The following is a 20,143-nucleotide window of genomic DNA, read 5'->3' on the forward strand; positions in this document are numbered from 1 at the left end:
GCCCTCCCTAGGCTGTCCTGCTCCAACAGATGGGCCACAGCTGTGGCAGAGCGACACAAACCTAAACCTAAACACATACCCTCCAACATCTCTCTGATGAAAATAGGGACATCCTAAGGAAAAGTGGGACATGGTGGGATCCAGTCATAAACCAGGACGGCATCTGTAAATCTGGGACTGTCCCTGGAAAATAGGGACATTTGGAGGGTCTGGATTCATGCCTACTCAGAAGTCATTCCAATGGGATCGACTCCCAGCAAAGTGTGATATAGAATAGTGATCTTAGTCTCAAGCATTACGTGCAGTTAGATAGCCAAAAATATTTTATATTCTTTGTGTGCAGTGGATAAACTGCTGGACTACAATGAAAGGAGACCAGGGTTCAAATCCCTGCTGTACCATGAAACTCACGGTGGGATTTGAGCCAGTCACTATCTCTCAGTCTGGCCTACCTCACAAGATTGTTGTGAGGATAAAATGGTGGCAGGGAGGGCGGTGGAGAAGCATGACTACTACTCTGAGATTCTTGGAGGAAAGGTGGGATCTAAATGTCCCATGGCTGAAACCTGAACATGCTTACAAGAAAATAAAACTCACTGAGTTGGAGGAACTTTCTTCTAAATAAATATGCATAAGATTGTGCTGTGTAACAGGTAAATCAAAAATGGCAAGACAAAAGTGCGCATCATCTCCAAGAACTCTTCTCAGAAACAAATATATCGTTCATAATTATGCAGTGTAACTGAAACTGATGTTCTGTGTACCGAAGGGGTGGTGTCCTGGGGTGAATGCAGGCCGAGGGAAAGCTATCTACAATTCCCAGAGGGCAATAAGATAATACATAAACCACCTTTGATAACATCAGGGTACATGACAAGCCAGGAACTTTTGAAATGCAGACAAACATTTTCTGAACGCTCACAATTACAAAGCCAATTACAAATCAAGACAAGAAGCAAGGTGCACAGCACTAGCGCCCAAAGAGAGAAAACACTGCTTGCCATCAGAACATCTAACCTTCACTTTCTGGATTTTCAGAAGCAGAAGCCTCAGATGAAAATGAGGCATTTAATATCAGTCTTGTATAATTTCCTCCCCTTGACCGTATTAATCAGGCAAAGGTACTGACATTCACTTCTAGGAAACCTTTGGCTTAAAAGGAGCTTGGCTTTTCCACAGAAAAGGGGATTAACCTACACAACAGCTATTATATAGATAAGCACACAAAATAAGTGATTCAGATTAGGAGCATAGCGTATGATCAGCCTGCATGGGCATGGATATTCTTATGATGCACACAACATCTGTTAGCAATTTTGCACTGCAACAAAGGTGGGATTTGCAAGGAAGTCTAGTGATTAGCAACAATTCTCATTTTATTGCATTAATATGAGGTTTGCTTAAACCCACTGCATCAAAATCTGGTATTAATGAAAGAGATGGCTCACAAACATGGAGCACCATACTGAAATTCAGACTCAACGGAACGTTTACAAATTTATATTAAGTATCCCGCCCCACTATCTGAATATATAAAAGAAGCTTGTGTTGTCTGGGTACACAATCATCCCAAAATTCACCAGATTTTCAAATATGATTAGCAAAAATAGTTGGTTGGACCTGTAGGGTTAGGGAATCCCTTCGTATTATTTTTCCCCTCAAGGTTTTTTGAGGAACTTGCTCTACCTGATGATCATTATTACTCAAAATTGAGTTGTTATTGTTCTAAACCTATTTTTATTGTATTGTTATGAGCTGCTTTGTGAGGGCCTAGGCCTTGAAAGCAGGACATAAACAGAAAAAACCATCAGTCAGAGGTAAGTGTATGGAGATGATCATACTCAAGTTTGTCTTGCTTCCTCCTGCTGAGAATATGTAGACTGGGGTACTAATTCATAGGGAAAGTGGAGAAATTCAGTTTCCTTGGCATTTTAGTGGCTAACTACCCAGTTCACCCTTTTTGAACCAATTGAAACATAACTGTTATGTGCCGGCGTGGTTGCTCGAGAGCGAACAGGCAAGACTCCCACCGCAAACCGACTGCGCAGAGAGGGCGTTGGCAAAGGGGGACTTGCCCCCCCCCGCTTTGCTCAGGCTCGGTGTTGCGGCTCTCTCTAGCATCTTCTGATCCCTGCATCTCTTCCCCACTGGAGGCGGGGCTTCCCTCCTCACCGGAGGAGGAGCTGCTTCGCACAATCTTCGGAGGCTCCCTGTAACCCAACTGCCCTTCCACCTCTCGCCTCTGAGCAGCTGATGGCAGTCCCCTGACAATAACTATCCTTTGAAATGTGAATTTTGAGATACAGATCTCCAACCAGAAAACCTATATAAAAACCCATATATTGCGGGAAATGCAAACATTAGTGAAAATAGCATACAAACATGCATTATATTAGTGATAATTGCTTGGAAAAATGTGAATATTGGTTAAAACCAGTGTTTTTTTCTGGGGGGATGCAGGGGTACGCAGGGGTACACATATCCCTAAACATTTTGTGAATCTTTGTACTTTTGTCCATTTACTGTATTTATCTTTCCCGATTTGAAATATAAAATGGTGATTTTCTTGAGTCAAAATGAGTGTACATCTAAACATTTTTTTTTAGAAAAAAGAGCACTGGTTAAAGCTGTACATAATAATCTACCGTATATTTTGGAAAGTGGTTTGTCCATTTGTCTGTCCTCTACAGGTTCAGATGCCTGTTGAGATATCATCACCAAACTCAACACAAGAGCCCCCAAGGCAGGGGGAGCAATTTTGGTTTATGTTGAGACACCAGCCGCCATTCTGAATCAAGATGGTAGACCAAAATGTGACTTTGGTTTAACTTGGCCCAATTTTTGACATGATGGGTCCAAACTGTGCCAACTAGAACATCTCTGAAGATATGGTCACTCAGTTTGATGTAACTTTGACAACCTGTGCCAATATCTGAAGATATTGTCCCCCAATTCGGCATGAGGGTTCCTGAGGTGGAGAAGGCAGTTTTCATCTATGTTTCGACAGCAGATGCTATGTTGATTCAAGATGGTGGACCAAATAAACCCCAATTAAATATTAGCTCCCCCCAAAAAAATGATTGTTTTTGTAGGGTGTTCTTGGGTCATGTTTGAGGCGTCAGTGTGTGTGTGCAATGCTATACATATAAAAAATATGGGATGTGAAACACATAGCAGTCAAGTACAACATTCCTAGAATGGACATGCTAGGAGATGCTTTGTACCAGCCAGGAGAAAACTTCCTGTTTCCTCCTGGGCTGGGACAGAACTTCACTTCCTGTGCATGTGACTAGAGGGTGTGTGTGGCCTAATCTGGGGCAGAGGAGCACACCATCTTCTTTTGCTTCTCTCTTCTCCATTTGTTTTTCTCCATGTGTGAGCAGAAGTGACTACCTCTTGGCAGTCACTTGGGACTAACTCCCTTATGGGATAGTTCCACATGTATATACAGGTGAAACTTGGAAAATTAGAATATCGTGGAAAAGTTCATTTATTTCAGTAATTCAACTTAAAAGGTGAAACTAATATATGAGATAGAATCATGACATGCAAAGCGAGATATCTCAAGCCTTTATTTTGTTATAATTGTGATGATCATGGCGTACAGCTGATGAAAACCCCAAATTAACAATCTCAGAAAATTAGAATATTAAATGAAATCAGCAAAACAAGGATTGCAAACAGAGTAATATTGGACCTCTGAGCAGTAGAAGCATGCATATGTACTCAGTGCTTGATTTGGGCCTCTTTTGAATCAATTACTGCCTCAATGCGGCGTGGCATGGATGCTATCAGCCTGTGGCACTGCTGAGGTGTTATGGAAGACCAGGATGCTTCAATAGCAGCCTTCAGCTCTTCTGCAATGCTCGGTCTCATGTCTCTCATCTGTCTCTTGGCAATGCCCCATAGATTCTCTATGGGGTTCAGATCAGGCGAGTTTGGTGGCCAATCAAGCACAGTAATCCCATGGGCATTGAACCAGGTTTTGGTACTTTTGGCAGTGTGGGCAGGTGCCAAAGTCCTGCTGGAAAATGAAGTCAGCAACCCCATAAAGCTCGTCTGCAGAAGGAAGCATGAAGTGCTCCAAAATCTCCTGGTAGACGGCTGCATTGACCCTGGACTTAATGAAGCACAGTGGACCAACACCAGCTGATGCCATGGCTCCCCAAATCAACACAGACTGTGGAAACTTCACATTGGACTTCCAGCATCTGGCGTTGTGTGCCTCCCCATTCTTCCTCCAGACTCTGGGGCCTTGGTTTCCAAATGAGATGCAAAAGCTGCTCTCATCAGAAAATCACAAATTGCTGCAGAAATATGTGGAACTGAGCTTAAGACTAGAAAATGAGAAACTAAAATTGTCACTCTCACCCATCCCTTCTAATCCAATGCTGCCACTAAAAGGAGAATTAAATATCTGTCTCCTTCTTAAAACAATGCACAAAGAACCAGGCTGGGGAAGGCGGCCCTAGAGGAACCATGTTTCCTCTTCCCCTTCACCACCAGGTACCACTCTTGGACCCACCAGGCCTTTGACCTCTACAAGTGCACATGGGGGGTGGACCCATCCCATGCCAGGGTTTCATCTTTTATGCAGTTGGTAACACTGTTGACAGGGATGAGGGCAACGTCCGATTTGGCCTTAATAGCAGCTCTTCTCTTCCTGATTTGTTAAGTCTGCGCTGCTCATGCCTTTCTCCCAGTCGTCATTTTTCTCTTTTGCTCTCACGGGACAGGTCCTCCTCAGATAGTGTAAACTGCCTGTGGCTCAGTCCATTTCAGTCAACTGTTTCAAATTAAACTGAGCATCTGCTTTCCATCTATTTTGCCACTCTCTGTCCCCCCACCTCCTACACTGAGAGAGGGATGTTTGGAAAGACCTATTAAACCCTATGACGCATTAAACAAATGAAGCTCAAATGTAATCAATATACAAAAGAGTTGCATTATAATGACCTCATCATCCTAAAGTTAACAACTAATTTTAATTTACAACAACACTGAAAGAAAGAGATAACATTAAATTTAAAAAGGAAGCCAGAAGGAGAAAGGCAGGCAGCCTTTTGACGATGCCAACAAGTTGGCAGGAAAAGGCAAGTGAAAAATGCAGGCCATCCCTCTGCTCTAATTAATTTGGGCGCCAGCACTTCTTGGAGACACAGATTAGGAAACTGAATGAAAGTTGGGTTGTTGTTTTTCATGCATGTTATATTCTTTAGTAGCCTGAGCCATAGATTTTTGCTTAAGTCGTCTCTTCCTCATTCCTGTGTGCATTTCCGTGAGGCTCCCAAAAGTCCTCCCTCAGAGTCATGGGGGTAGACCCCAGAATGTGTTGCCCATTCTGGGTATTTCTGAAACGCCACGGCAACCCCAATATGAATTCTTTTGCTATGCTGTTGCCAATGTTGTTTTTCAGAATTTGTAATCAAATAGATCAGGGATGTCCAACCAATAGATTGTGATTTACCGGTAGATCACTGGCTGATCCTGGTAGAATGTGGGATCCTTATTGTGTACAAAAAGTTATGAGGGAAAAGCTAAAATCTCCCCCCAAAAAGCTCAACAACTCTGGGCAATCCACACACCCCCACGCTCCTCCTCCCTCCAATGACAATGGGTAGATCACTATCAGGTTTTTTTATACCGGGAGTAGATCACAGTCTCTTGGGAGCTGGACATGCCTGCCCTGGATGCCATGGGGGTAGCCAAAGGTGGGGGCAGCTGTCCCCCTAAATCAATACAAATCTGAAGTTCTGCCCCTCTGACAAAAGCCTGCCCCCTCAGCAAAACTCCTGGCTACGCCCATGCTAGCTGCTACATTTTGAATGCAAGTGGGGCTGGAAACTGACAGCTTATCTATCAACTATCAGAAGCCCCATGTCATATGTAGCTATGAGTAACCAGACATAGCAGGATGCCATTGGGAACAAACAAACAACTAAATAGCTAACTATCTAACTAATTAAAATAAGGGAAGGCAAGGGAAGACAGAGTCAACATTTGCATTTGGATGTGCATCCATTTTAGTCCCACAGTCCTTGATTCATGAACATAATATGGATGTGGCTATCTGCTTTCATGCACTGATTTCCTGACCTAGATTAGGGCTTTCTTCTTTGCTGCAGATGATTTATAAAGCACCAAAAATTGAAATGTCACATTTGTATTAGGAGGCAAGGGAAGTGTGATTATAAAAACGAGGACTTTAGCCTTCTTTCTTTCAGTCCAGTGACCATAAGCAAAAGCTCAAGGATGTGCATGCTTAGTGGCAAATAGGTGTCTGGGCTAGTCTTGGATTAAACCTTTAAAAGTAACAATTATCTGGGTAATTAGTGAAAAAGCGGACAAAGACTTGCAAGAAAAGCACCCAAACTTTAGTGACATTGACTTGAAGGCAGATTTCATTAAAGAAAATATTGTCCATATAGGGTGTGGGGGGGTGGTTTAACACAGCACTTCCCATTAAGCGCAGCTTAGAAAACAAATAATTCAGCTGCTCCAAATGTGAAGTTGGGAATAAGTATTCTGATGGGTTTGTGTTGCTTCTAGAAAGCAAGCTGGGAGTTGCTTTTGGTTTGTGGTAACCCGGGACTAAAGTTGGCTGGATTGGCAGATGAATCTTGCTTCAACCCCGCTAACTGGGTGTCCTGAAGGCAGAAGGCGAACCTCGGTGGTTTGGCACACGGCTCTGTCTCCCGGCAGAAAGGCAGGACCAGGGAGCCTAGGAGGAAGGGGGAGGGAGGGGCTGCAGCCTCCTCCTGCTTCGTGGGAGGGCCAGCCCTGGGATTTTTTAAAAGCACCCCCAGTTCTATAGAATATTGTCAGAGAGAAGATTAGACTAGAACTTAGACGGATGCACTTACTTTTTCCATATGTATACAGTGGTACCTTGGGTTACACACACTTCAGGTTACAGACTCCGCTAACCCAGAAATAGTACCTCGGGTTAAGAACTTTGCTTCAGGATGAGAACAGAAATAGTGTGGCGGCAGCAGGAGGCCCCATTAGCTAAAGTGGTATCTCAGGTTAAGAACAGTTTCAGGTTAAGAACGGACCTCCAGAACGAATTAAGTTCTTAACCCGAGGTACCACTGTACTTAGATGTAGTGCAGACATGTGAGAGGATTTTACCACAGTGTTGTAATTCTGTGAGCATATGCATTTTAGGAAACATGGATTCCAGACTAGTGGGAACATTTCCAGGGAAAAGATTAACATAACCAAAAACAAGTGGAACCTGTAGCACATGTAGCACAGTGTGGAGTGCTCCTGCTTTCAGCATTTCTTCCTCTCAGCCAGGCCCTCTTTCACAAGATTCCTTTCCATTCTTCTTCTCACCTGGCTTTCCATTTCCGCCACAATAGTCCATCCATGCTCTGTAGTCATTGAGTATGGCCATCCTTTGTTTGTTTATTTGTTTAAAATGAGTCTTTTAAAAATAACATTATATCATATTAACAAATTAATCAACTCAAATACAAGAAAAACATGCCAACAAAGCCTTCTAAGTAGTCAAATCCTATGTGTAATGCTCAAAATTCTATAATTAAGCTCAGGATTTCCTGAAAAATGTTGATAGCATTGTTTCTGCCTTCCCACAAATATTTATCAGCCATAATACTTTGCGTTAATATGATGCTCCACCACCATCAACTGACAGCAGGTGGAATTAGCTGACTTCCATGCATTTGCCAATAACACACATGCCATGGTTAACATGGACACAACTAATATTGTATGTCTCCTTCTAGTATGCCCTTTTATTTTCCTAATAATATTGCCTGTAGATTTAATTGAGTCTTGTATCTTCTGTCTTCTTAGCCTTTTTTACAATAACCAGTAGCTTAGCCTTGGTTGCTGGTGCCTGGGGCAGAGCCGCCTGCCCATCTGTGCAGGGGGGAGTCCAGCTGGTCAACGCAACCCTTGGCGGGCAGAGAGGGACACTGGGCCAGGCCATGCTGGGACACCTGCATGGGGGCACCTGGTTAGCTCCCACTCAAAAATTGGGCTCCTGGAGCCACGGCCCTCCTGGCACCGCCCCCCCAATGCTGCACCCCTGACAATAGCTGACCATTACTGCTTTTTATACATGGACATCGCCACAAAATATAGGGAAATGTACATTTCCAATTTTTTTACATCTCCAACATATAAGAAACATTCTGGCACATTTTTTGTGATTTGTATTGGTGTGTGGTATTATTTACATAGTATTATATATAGTAGTTATTGGACTGTTTGGGGGGTTCCCCTTGGGGGTTTCCTATACCAGATTTTCTTGTATTTCTGGAGATGCTGGGGTTTCCTTCAAGCCTGCTGGAACCTTGGTCAGTCTTCGGCATGGATGGTGTTCTTTCGGCTACATAAAAACCAGCACCCATGCATGAACATCAGAAATGATCCTTAGGCTGCAATCTAGCAGTAAGACAACTCAAACTCAATAGGACCTACTTCTGAGTAGATATACATAGGATTGCATTATAAGTACCCCAAAAGTAAAACATGCAATTAAGCCACAGTATGCAGTTTTGTCTAATGTTCAAGTGTTATCATCATCATCATCATTTTTTAAAAAAAAACCCTCAAAGCTTTGGATGCTCAGAATTAGAACTTTAAGTATACTCTTCCAAGCACCCTGGCTGGTGCTCGTACGCCCCTCCTGCTGCAAAGGTCCAAATTGCCTACATGGATATTTAAGACCATTCTGCACATCACTCAGGGTTGCCTTCATAGGGACACACGGCTGCTGTTTATTCTACTTCTCTCTAACAAACTTACAGACAGATGTCTTTGCAAATCGGTGTTTCTCACATTCACACTTTGCATTTTTTTACATACACACTTTTTTAAAAGGAATGTGTGAAACAGCTGTAGCAAACCATTCAATTCAATGGGCTTTCTCCTAGATTGCAATCTAAGTCTCTTCTTTCAGTATAATATGCAGTTGCCCGTATCACTGCAAGGGTTATAAAGCCCTGCCATATCCACCTTGTTTCAAAATGGTTGATTTCACAATGTAACCACAGACAAAAGGGCAAGTGCTAAAGCAAGGCGGCATAAACGCCAATGCAATATCCACAGTGCGACCAATTCTGCAGGCAAGGGAATATTAAAGACGCAAGTCAACTTACAGCATAAGCCAAACCATGTCTATGCAGAAGTAAGTCCTCTAATTCAGTGAGGCTTACTCCCAGGTAAGTGGGGTTAGAACTCCAGCTTCAGTGCTTTTTCTTCTGTTGTTTTTGAAACAACCATACAGCTTGTTTTAAAAGCTTAGATGTATGATTAAAATATGAACTCCCAGCACTGTCTATCCTGTTATTAAATAATTTGATCCAAGGACATCACTCATGCTGCTAAACTTGCATTATTCAGATCTAAGATAAACCAATTGGCATCCCTCTACAATCATCTTAAAGTGGATCAATCTGCCATAGCAATTATTTAATTTGATACATTATTCAGCAAATAGAGCAACTTCAACATAACTTTACCCTGAATCAGCAAGGTCCTTCGGCACATGCTAATGTTGGACCATTAAGTGAGAATCTATCTGTGCTGGTGGAAGGAGTCACAGCCTGATTATCTGTAAATGTAGGCAACAGATACTGGAGACAGAGAACCAGATCTTGCCTGGCTGTGACACTGGTGCTAATCTCAGAGTGGGAAATGGGGAAGAGCTAGTTCAGGGAAACCTCCATTCCATTTCTTCTTCAGTAAATAATTTGTAATGTATATTAGCAGTTTGGCCTCACATGCCCTATCCAACATTAAAACACATATTCTGTTACACCATATTATCCCAGCTGCTGGAAACCACAGGAGGGGAGAGGGCGGCTCTTGGGCTCAAATTCTGCTGACAGGTTCCCCACAGGCATCTGGCTAGACATTGTGAGAACAGGATGCTGGACTAGATGGGCCACTGGCCGGATGCAGCAGGATCTTCTTCTGGACATCATATTAATTAGGAGAATGGAAAATAATAATCTTCAGGGGTAGGAGAGAGAAAGAGTGTGCAGAATAATCAGAATCAGGTCCACAATGGGTAGGGAGGGAGAGTTATATTCTTTTCCTCAGTTGTGGTCCCAATGGAAATAATGAAAACGTAAGCAAAGCCTTTGGAATCCCAACTAGATCATATATAGGCTTGACCCTCACAGTATTTTAGAACAGGGTCAGACTCTGTTCCCTGACCAGGCTCCTGCTCATTTCAATCTCTCCTCACCCAAAGTGTGTTTCAGGTGAGAATCAGGAAAAATGGGTCCTCTGCGCTTGCAATGCTGTGTAGATGCAGACAGAACACCTCTCGGGAGCAGCACAATTAATTATTTTTACATTAAAAATGAGCAGTTCAACTGCACTCAGGTAAATCTGCCATTCATTGGGGGTCCAGCTACATATTTAAATAATCTTGTTAAATTGAGGTTCTGTTGAGTGAGCTGGGGGGTACTTTTACTTCAATCATCATCATCACTATTTGCATTATAAAAACAAACAAACCCAGCCCCGGTCAAATTCACTTTTTCATGGAGCTCCAATTCAATTTTAAAAATTATGCACAGCACACGGAAACACCAGAGGCAGATTGAGTAACTTTCAACAGATTCAACCTCTCTAAACTTGAGCTGGATTTTAAATTCTTAAACTTTCTGCTTCCTAATTCTATTATCTATGAACTATTGTTCAAAACATATTGTTAGAGATGGAGGTGAGAAATGATACAATGAACTACATGCACAATAGAACTTTTCATTATTCTAAAGCATTTCCTATTCCTGGTGGTTTTTTAAAATGTGAAGTTTTTTTAAATCACAAGCAAAAAGCCTGGATTTTATACAAAGGGAGGTGGGGAGTTCCATATTATTCAGTTTTTCATATGTTTTACAAAAACAAAAAGCAAAATCCCACCTCACCATTTGTCAGTTATTGGAAGTAACATTTAATGTACATTTATAATACAGAGAAGCCCTTGCACAGAACAGTGTCTTGACACATACCCGTCTCCAACCCATGCTACATTTTTCCTCATCTTGCACCTACTCAGAGGCAGCTATAATGTAGGGATGCAGTCAAGCAGGCATGGGGAGAGTGCCAGGATCCGGCCTGCGCGCCTCCTTGAAGTATGCTTCGTTTGCTGATATCTCTTCTCCCCAGCCCCTGCAGAACTTTCATAAACCGTCAAAAATGCTATCAGGAAAGGGAGACTTACAGGGAAGAGCTTCAGCACAGTGGCAGAGAAGCCTAGGTTTAATCTCTGGCATCTCCAAGGAGGGGTGGGAGAGAAACTGGAGAACAGCTGCCAGTCAGTACTGACAGTACTGGCTTAGACAGACTGATGGCCTGATTCAGCAGATTCCTATGTTCCTTTTGCAATGAGGAGGACTTTGACAAAAGTAAGTCAAAATGGTGCCCTCTAGTTCTTGTTGGACCACTACACCTTCCACAGAATCACTGAATTGTAGAGTTGGAAGAGACCACGAGGGTCATCTAGTCCACCCCCTGCAATGAAGGAATCTTTCACCCAACGCGGGGCTTGAACTCATGACCCTGAGATAAAGAGTCACATGCTCTGCTGACTGAATTGCTGCCTGACCATTGTCCACAGCGGCTAGGAATGATCAGCGTTTTATTCCAACAACATCTGGAGGTCACCATGTTGGTGACCTCTGATGTATACTGGGTCTCCTCAAGATTTCTTTCTTTTGCCACCTCCTGGCAGGAGAAAACCCAAATATGCCTTGTGCTCCATTAATCCCATATCCAATTTCTACTGCAATGAACAAGAGTGCAGCCAATCAGTTCTTCATGAAATGTGCCTGTATTTTATGTCTTCTCACAATTGGGAATTTGGTAGCATTCCTCTTGTTATGTCATAAGGGAAACTGTCGTACATCACATTATGAGCTGTGAATAATTTCAATGGAGTGCATCGTTTTTAATACTGGACCATCCATGCTTGCTAGTACAGGAGCCGTTGCTCAGCGTCAGAGCACTTTTGGGGGGCACACAGAAGGTCTCAGGTTCAACAAGGGGCATATCTGGTTAAAAAGGGATCAAGTAGCTAGAAAGTCTGCCTGAAATTCTGGATGATCGTGGCCAGAGCAGAAAACACTGCGTTAGATGAACCAATGGATTAAGGCAGCTTCATGTGATACATATGCAAACTCCTTAGCTTTTTGTGTGTTCCAAAAATACATTGCCAAGGATGACAGTTCAACTGTAAGTCATTAGTGTGTCCTGCTGAGTGCTTATTGCAAAGGTTCTACAATGTGATCAGCTATGGAGAAGTGTATATATATTCTAAGAAAAACTCCCTAAGCACAGCTGTCACTAAGAGACTGCAGTTCTGGCAGTGAAGTGTGCAAGGCAGAGAAGACTATCCTATTGAAAAGAAGACTTTAATTCAAATTACACACTGCCTCTTTCGAGAATTTCAGTAACAGATAAACGAGTGTCTTCAAAAGACACCAATACTGCTTCCCACCACATGGTGATGCAGCCAAACTGATATTTAGTTCAGCTGGTCTGTTTTGAAAAATCAGTCTCTAATTTAGGTAGGCACCTTAAAGGTAAAGGGACCCCTGACCATTAGGTCCAGTTGCGGACAACTCTGGGGTTGCGGCGCTCATCTAGCTTTATTGGCCGAGGGAGCCAGCGTTTGTCCACAGACAGCTTGACTAAGCCACTTCTGGTGAACCAGAGCAGTGCACGGAAACACCATTTACCTTCCTGCCGGAGCGGTACCTATTTATCTACTTGCACTTTGACGTGCTTTCGAACTGCTAGGTTAGGCACCTTACTTAATATGAAAATGTCTCTGTTTGTTTTACAACGGTGTTCTGAAACAGCAAGTCTATCAGTTCCAAAGCCCGCCTTTGAATTCACACTAACGAGGTGACAATTTGGGATCATGGGTATGAGAAGACACACATCCATTCAATCCCATTTATTTATGCACGCTGAGCATCTACACCTGATAAAGAAGCCTCGTGTAGCTCAAAACTTGCCATAGATTTTCAAGTAATTAAAACTGTGTTAACAAAATAGATGGTTATTTATTTCTTCCAAAAATCTTTGAAATACTTCAATTCCATTGTTCCAATTCCCATTCTCTCTCCTGTTTTCTGCCACTTCACCAGCATGGCCACAACTGTTACTTTAATTGCATCCCTCTTGTCACACCATTTGCTATGTAATATTTGGATCACAACCTGTAGTGTTTACCATCTGCCAGTGGCAGCTCTCAATTTATCTTCTGTCTACAAAGATGCATGCAGGGCACCCCATTCTTCGATCACGGATTATTATTATTATTATTGCAACAGTAAATGCTGCATGACAGTTCTCCTGCCACCACTTATTTTCTTTCCCAATTTATTTCTCATGTGAAAGTGCAAGACTTTTGTATTCAGCATAGACATTTTTAGCTCTGTGACAAGGGAAGGAATGCTAACAGCAGCTATTTTTCCCAAGGTATCCCAGTCACTGAGTATTATTTACGAAGATGGCACAGCTGATTGTTTTATTGATTTTGCATTTAAATTTTTCAAAAGCACATCAAGTGCAAGTAGATAAATAGGTACCGCTCCGGCGGGAAAGTAAACGGTGTTTCCATGCGCTGCTCTGGTTTGCCAGAAGCGGCTTAGTCATGCTGGCCACATGACCCGGAAGCTGTACGCTGGCTCCCTTGGCCAATAAAGCGAGATGAGCGCCGCAACCCCAGTCGGCCACGACTGGACCTAATGGTCAGGGGTCCCTTTACCTTTACTTTTAACTAGGGAAAATAATATTGCTATGCGCTTGCCACTACCCTGAGTAGTGAGAAGTTCCAAGTGCAGAACTCACTAGAGTTTGGCTTCCTTTGGTGGAGAGATCAGAGGAGAATGATGGTTTGTAATATTGAATTCATTTCCCAATATGCATTTCCCAATATGCAACAAAAAAGGCTTTTATGGGTATGTTCGTAGCAAAAGGAAGAACAAAGAAACAATGGGGTCACTCAGAGGAGAAGATGGTGAAATGCAAACAGGGGACACAGAAAGGGCTGAACTCCTCAATGCCTTCTTTGCCTCAGTCTTCTCCAATAAAGAAAACAATGCCCGACCTGAAGAATTTGGAGCAAATGATTCAGCAGAGGAAACACAGCCCAGAATAACTAAGGAGATAGTACAAGAATACTTGGCTAGTCTAGATGTATTCAAGTCTCCAGGGCCAGATGAACTGCATGCAAGAGTATTAAAAGAACTGGCAGATGTGATTTCAGAACCACTGGCAGTCATCTTTGAGAATTCCTGGAGAACAGGTGAAGTCCCGGCAGACTGGAGGAGGGCAAATGTTGTCCCTATTTTCAAAAAGGGGAAAAGAGAGGACCCAAATAATTACCGCCCAGTCAGTCTGACATCAATACCAGGGAAAATTCTGGAGCAGATCATTAAGCAAACAGTCTGTGAGCACCTAGAAAGGAATGCTGTGATCACCAAGAGTCAGCATGGATTTCTGAAAAATAAGTCATGTCAGACTAACCTGATCTCGTTTTTTGACAGAATTACAAGCCTGGTAGATGAAGGGAATGCAGTGGATGTAGCCTACCTTGATTTCAGCAAGGCATTTGACAAGGTGCCCCATGATATTTTTGTAAAGAAGCTGGTAAAATGCAGTCTTGACTATGCTACCACTCAGTGGATTTGTAACTGGCTGACTGACCGAACTCAAAGGGTGCTCATCAACGGTTCCTCTTCATCCTGGAGAAGAGTGACTAGTGGGGTGCCACAGGGTTCTGTCTTGGGCCCGGTCTTATTCAACATCTTTATCAACGACTTGGATGATGGACTCAAGGGCATCCTGATCAAATTTGCAGATGACACCAAACTGGGAGGGGTGGCTAACACCCCAGAGGACAGGATCACACTTCAAAACAACCTTGACAGATTAGAGAACTGGGCCAAAACAAACAAGATGAATTTTAACAGGGAGAAATGTAAAGTATTGCACTTGGGCAAAAAAAATGAGAGGCACAAATACAAGATGGGTGACACCTGGCTTGAGAGCACTACATGTGAAAAGGATCTAGGAGTCTTGGTTGACCACAAACTTGACATGAGCCAACAGTGTGACGCGGCAGCTAAAAAAGCCAATGCAATTCTGGGCTGCATCAATAGGAGTATAGCATCTAGATCAAGGGAAGTAATAGTGCCACTGTATTCTGCTCTGGTCAGACCTCACCTGGAGTACTGTGTCCAGTTCTGGGCACCACAGTTCAAGAAGGACACTGACAAACTGGAACATGTCCAGAGGAGGGCAACCAAAATGGTCAAAGGCCTGGAAACGATGCCTTATGAGGAACGGCTAAGGGAGCTGGGCATGTTTAGCCTGGAGAAGAGGAGGTTAAGGGGAGATATGATAGCCATGTTCAAATATATAAAAGGATGTCACATAGAGGAGGGAGAAAGGTTGTTTTCTGCTGCTCCAGAGAAGCGGACACGGAGCAATGGATCCAAACTACAAGAAAGAAGATTCCACCTAAACATTAGGAATCTTCCTGACAGTAAGAGCTGTTCGACAGTGGAATTTGCTGCCAAGGAGTGTGGTGGAGTCTCCTTCTTTGGAGGTCTTTAAGCAGAGGCTTGACAACCATATGTCAGGAGTGCTCTGATGGTGTTTCCTGCTTGGCAGGGGGTTGGACTCGATGGCCCTTGTGGTCTCTTCCAACTCTATGATTCTATGATTCTAAGTGGAAAATGGGTGGTGCCAAACAGGCTTAAGCATTCCTTGAAGGAGCACATCTACTGCTCCTCATCAGGTTCCCAGAGAGGCACCCCAGTGCCTTAAGTTGCCTTCCACCCTTCAGCTCACTGCTCAATCTCTGTCTGCCTCTCTGTTTCCAACTGCAGATTCTTTTTCACTGCCCTGCAAAACACCCTATTGTTCACGCACACACACACATTTACGCAGTGTCAAAAAGAGGACAAAAGTGGACACAGAGTTGAATAAAAATTCCCTATGCTAATTTATATGATTATATGCAAATTTAGAAATAATTACTATAATTTACTATAATTTGGATAGAAATATGAAACATCTCGCCACAGAGGGAAGGACTGTGACCAGGTGACCTGTATGTTTGTGAAGTCTGCAGTCCAGACATGTTCTTCATGGGCAACATCAAGGTCCTTCCTTCATAGGGTTCTCTGTCTTTAAAGTGCACTTGGACCAGGCAGTCCCTTCAACTAGAGGACATCTTCAAGTAGAGGACTGTTCTTTGAGTCCTTCCAATACCCAACTGCCCTTTGTAAAGTAGGACCTCTTGGTCACCTTACTCTCCTCAGATGGTGTGTCACCTTCTGAAGTCAAGCTTTCTCCATTCAGAACATGCCAGAGGTATCTCCATCCATTCTCCATCTCTCAAGGATTGTTAGCCTTCAGCTGCCCACCCAGAGCCATTAAGATTCTTTTGTCCAGTTCCCAAACTCTGATGCAGCACTGATTGCCTCAGGGCAAACCCAATAGTGTGTAGCAAAAACAACACAAGAGCCTTAAAGGCATAAGCTTTCATTGACTAGATGAAGTAGGTTATAACCCATAAACGTTTACAACACAGTAAATCATTAAGTCTTCAAGGGGCCATAAAACTCTTTGCTGTATATTCCCATCTACTAATTATCTGCTCCACTCTAGCTGGATGTTCTGCTGAAATCTGCATCATGATATTTATTTAAGACAATTGTGCTCTGCCTTTCCATTTATTAAAAAAAAACCTCACAGGACAATTTAGAAAAGTTTATTTAAAATACACATAAATAAAGACAGATTGAAAAAGACTAACGGTTGCCTTTAGCTATCTTTTACTCACAGTAGACCCACTGAAATTAATGACTATTTCAATGGGTCGACTCTGAGTAAATGTTAGCTGAATTCAACTCTAAATCAGTAGTGCAGAATAAAACCCAACAAACCAGGGGAATGGCCTAGCCTTTTCCCAGCACAGGGAAGGAGTTGCCAGGCGGTGGCACAACTGAAGAAAAAGGTCCTCTCTGCAGCAAACATTCACCTGAGCTTAGGTGGCAGGAGAAGCCAGAAAAGCATCTGTTGGCCCAGAGTAATCTGTGCCTTTCAGGGGAGCATGCAGCTCCGCCACTGGGGAGAGGCTTTGATCCTGTGGGTGCAGGTGCCTCTTTGTAAGTGGCTTTCCTTCACTTCTTTCTGCACTGCACAGGATCAGATCCTCCCACAGAGCAGCTGTAAGAAGCAGCAGGTGGTAAGTGGAAGGATCTGATCCTGAGGGGTGCTTGTTGTGAGTGGCTTGCTTCCCTTGCATGAAGAGGAGTCACTTGTGAAAGAGCAGTGTCACACAGGATCAGACACCTTAACTGGTAAGCGGGAGGTTCCAATCCTGCTAAGTGGCCCTCGCCATCATGTTTTTAAACTAAAATTTAACCTTATGTTATTTGGGAACAGATCCAGGGTGGGGCACCACATGATAGAATGACTTGATCCAGGCCCCCATGGCAGATCACAGCACTGATTTGCTTCCTCTGTTTTAACAAGTAAATTTATATTCATTACCAACTCAGCCATGCTTCAATACTGCACAGCTCCAGCATCCATGGGATCATATATCTATTAGCTCTACCAGGTTACAGCATTTGTGGGACTGACCAGTTTTTGTTTAGGGGTTCCCTTGAAGTGGAACCTTGATGGGCCACCGCTCAAGTCACCTACAGGTTGATGTTTGGCCAAAAAGGGGTGTTATTGTGGGGAGAGACATAAAATGCACACACTGTGCTAGTTCTCCCATACATGGCTCAATAGTCTCTTATTCTCCAGAGCTTCAAAAGTTGGGCTCCAAATTGGATGTGAAGTCAGTGTAAACCAGATGTAATCATGCCCGTATCTCTCTGGTCTTCCAAACCCAAAGAACATCTGCTTGCTGGTGAGTGCAATTAATTAGCTGCATGGGAAGATTGTTATTTTTAAGACATCATGTGAGGGGTCAGAAGGGTAAAACTGAAGTCTGAAAAAGGCAGACCTTGTAAAGAAAAGTTAGTAAGGTGCTTCCGGGCAAACTCTTGGCGATAAACATCCAATTAATGTATGAGGGGTAGGGAGTTCCCATGCACAGCAGTTGAAATATCATAACATATTGAGATCTGATCCGAAAAAAATTAAAAATTAAAAAGCACAGCCTATTTGCTAGGGGATTCCTTCAACAGATTAAACTCCAGGAGGTCTGATGTTTATGCAATTTTCTTATTTATTCTCCCAACTTCTGCAATATGTAGTTCACATTTTGAGAACCTAATTAGCTGACAGCTTGCTCCGGAATACTAATAAGAGAATGGCCACATGTGCCAAGCTGAATCATCCATTACACTTTGCATCAAAAATATTATAATGAAGTTTGAAAGGCTATCAACATATTTCCAGAAGGGTATCAGCTGGAAGTTTGGAACCAAAGTTTGTGTCTGATCAGGTGATCTTTGGAGTGGCAGCTGAGGCCCTTCTATTCTGTCCAGCTTGAAATGGGATGAAACAATTGTAAAAAAAAAAAACAAGGGGGAAACAGCACAGCCATCTAGCACAGGGGACAAGAGAACCCAGCTGCCAGTATCTAGAAAGTTTTTCTCAGAATAAAATACCTACCATACTTACAAGACTGCCACTTCTACAGCCTGTTTTTACGGACATTCTCATGCCACTGGATCTTCAGCAAAGGAAAAGATATGTTTTGTGGGTTGTGCTGTCTGGACTCCTTGGTTTTGTCTTTACAGTGGGATTAGACTCCTCTGAAGGGTATTGTTTTATCACAACAGGTGGTCTTGGCAACCCACAGTGCTTACAATGGAAGTCCTTACCTACACACATTACTTTCCTATTTTGGTTCTTGGAGAATTTATAGATTTATGAATTGATATAAACCCACAGTTGAGATGTAGCACATTAATAATATGACAGATTCTGATGATGATGATGATGATGATGATGATGATGATGAGAACAGCACTTAAAAATTTGCAAAACACAGCACAAAGACTCTGGTCCATGCCAAATGGCTTACAATCCAGGTGGAATGGCTATTGAAGGAACTATGAATCAAACAGGCAGAGTGCTGAGTGGAGAGCCACCTAGATTATGTTACAATCATTAGTGCAGGTGCTTAAGTTGGAATAGACACAGATACAGCAGGTAGGTGAGGGGAACCATGGTTAAATATCTGAGTAGGGTCCCTTTCAGTTCAGTGAATGCTTACAGTTGTTTGTGGCTCCCTTCTTATGCAGCACACACACACACACACACACACACACACACTTAGGGTGGCAAGATGAAAAAGGTTACTAACATACGGGTGGTGTGTGTCCTCTATATAGCCCAGGAAATCCATATTGTGTAGAGCTCAGTAAGAAAAAGATACTTGAGAATCTGAATTTGGTACAGTGCATCAGATGCTATGCATTGCTTGAGGAAACAGTCAACCTTGACTCCTCGTTTGAAGAATGAATCTCCTTCCTGCATAGTAAGGCTCTTCAGCCAACACATATAAATAAGTATATATGAACTGAATATATTTTTTAAAAAAAGAAAAAGGGTTACAAGGGCAGGCTTTTCTCTTTAAAGGCAGAAGATTCTAACAAAGCAAGCTGGCATCATCATTATTCTCCACACTGAATGAGATGTCTTACAGACAAAAGACAAAGAGGATGATATTGCCATGAAGAACACATGCTTGAAATTTTATTTCATAATTACAGCAATTACTCCTGCAATGAATAGGGTGGACGAGATAAAGGGAATTCATATGCTAAGCGGAGAGGCACCTTTGGCTACAGACGTTAGTACACTCAAAAATAAGCCCAGCTGAATTCAGTGACACTTACAGCTGAAGACTAGAATATATATAATGGCTGAAGGCCAGAGGAACTTGAATCAGATTTAGTAGAACAAGGCAGGTCGGGTTTATTCTGGAGCTTAAGAAGCAGCCACACAATCATGTACATCAAGCCAAACAGCACATCTCCCTAGCCATGTTTGGTGGTCAGCCAATGGCTTGATAAAACTATGTGTGTCTTGCCCAGGACTGCGAGAACAAGGAAAACAGACTATATTTGTCTTGAAGGTTCTTAAGTTGTGTAGGCCTGACTTATAGGAA

General features: G+C 42.8%; 1 protein-coding gene across 5 annotated transcripts in view; it reads right to left on the reverse strand.

Annotated features, from left to right (window-relative positions):
• The window catches only part of ERBB4 (erb-b2 receptor tyrosine kinase 4), a 799,874-nt gene that overhangs the window by 264,777 nt on the left and 514,954 nt on the right, over positions 1-20,143 (reverse strand). The window contains exon 1 of one of the 5 annotated variants that reach the window (XM_083626466.1): positions 18,649-18,731. The exons of the other annotated variants lie outside the window; for them this stretch is intronic. The gene's annotated coding sequence lies outside the window, so the exon portion shown is untranslated. Of the gene's footprint in view, positions 1-18,648; positions 18,732-20,143 lie in introns of those variants that run through there. 5 annotated transcript variants of the gene reach the window in all.

Source organism: Podarcis filfolensis (genome assembly GCF_964270895.1).
Source record: "Podarcis filfolensis genome assembly, chromosome: 1".
NCBI lineage: Eukaryota > Metazoa > Chordata > Lepidosauria > Squamata > Lacertidae > Podarcis > Podarcis filfolensis.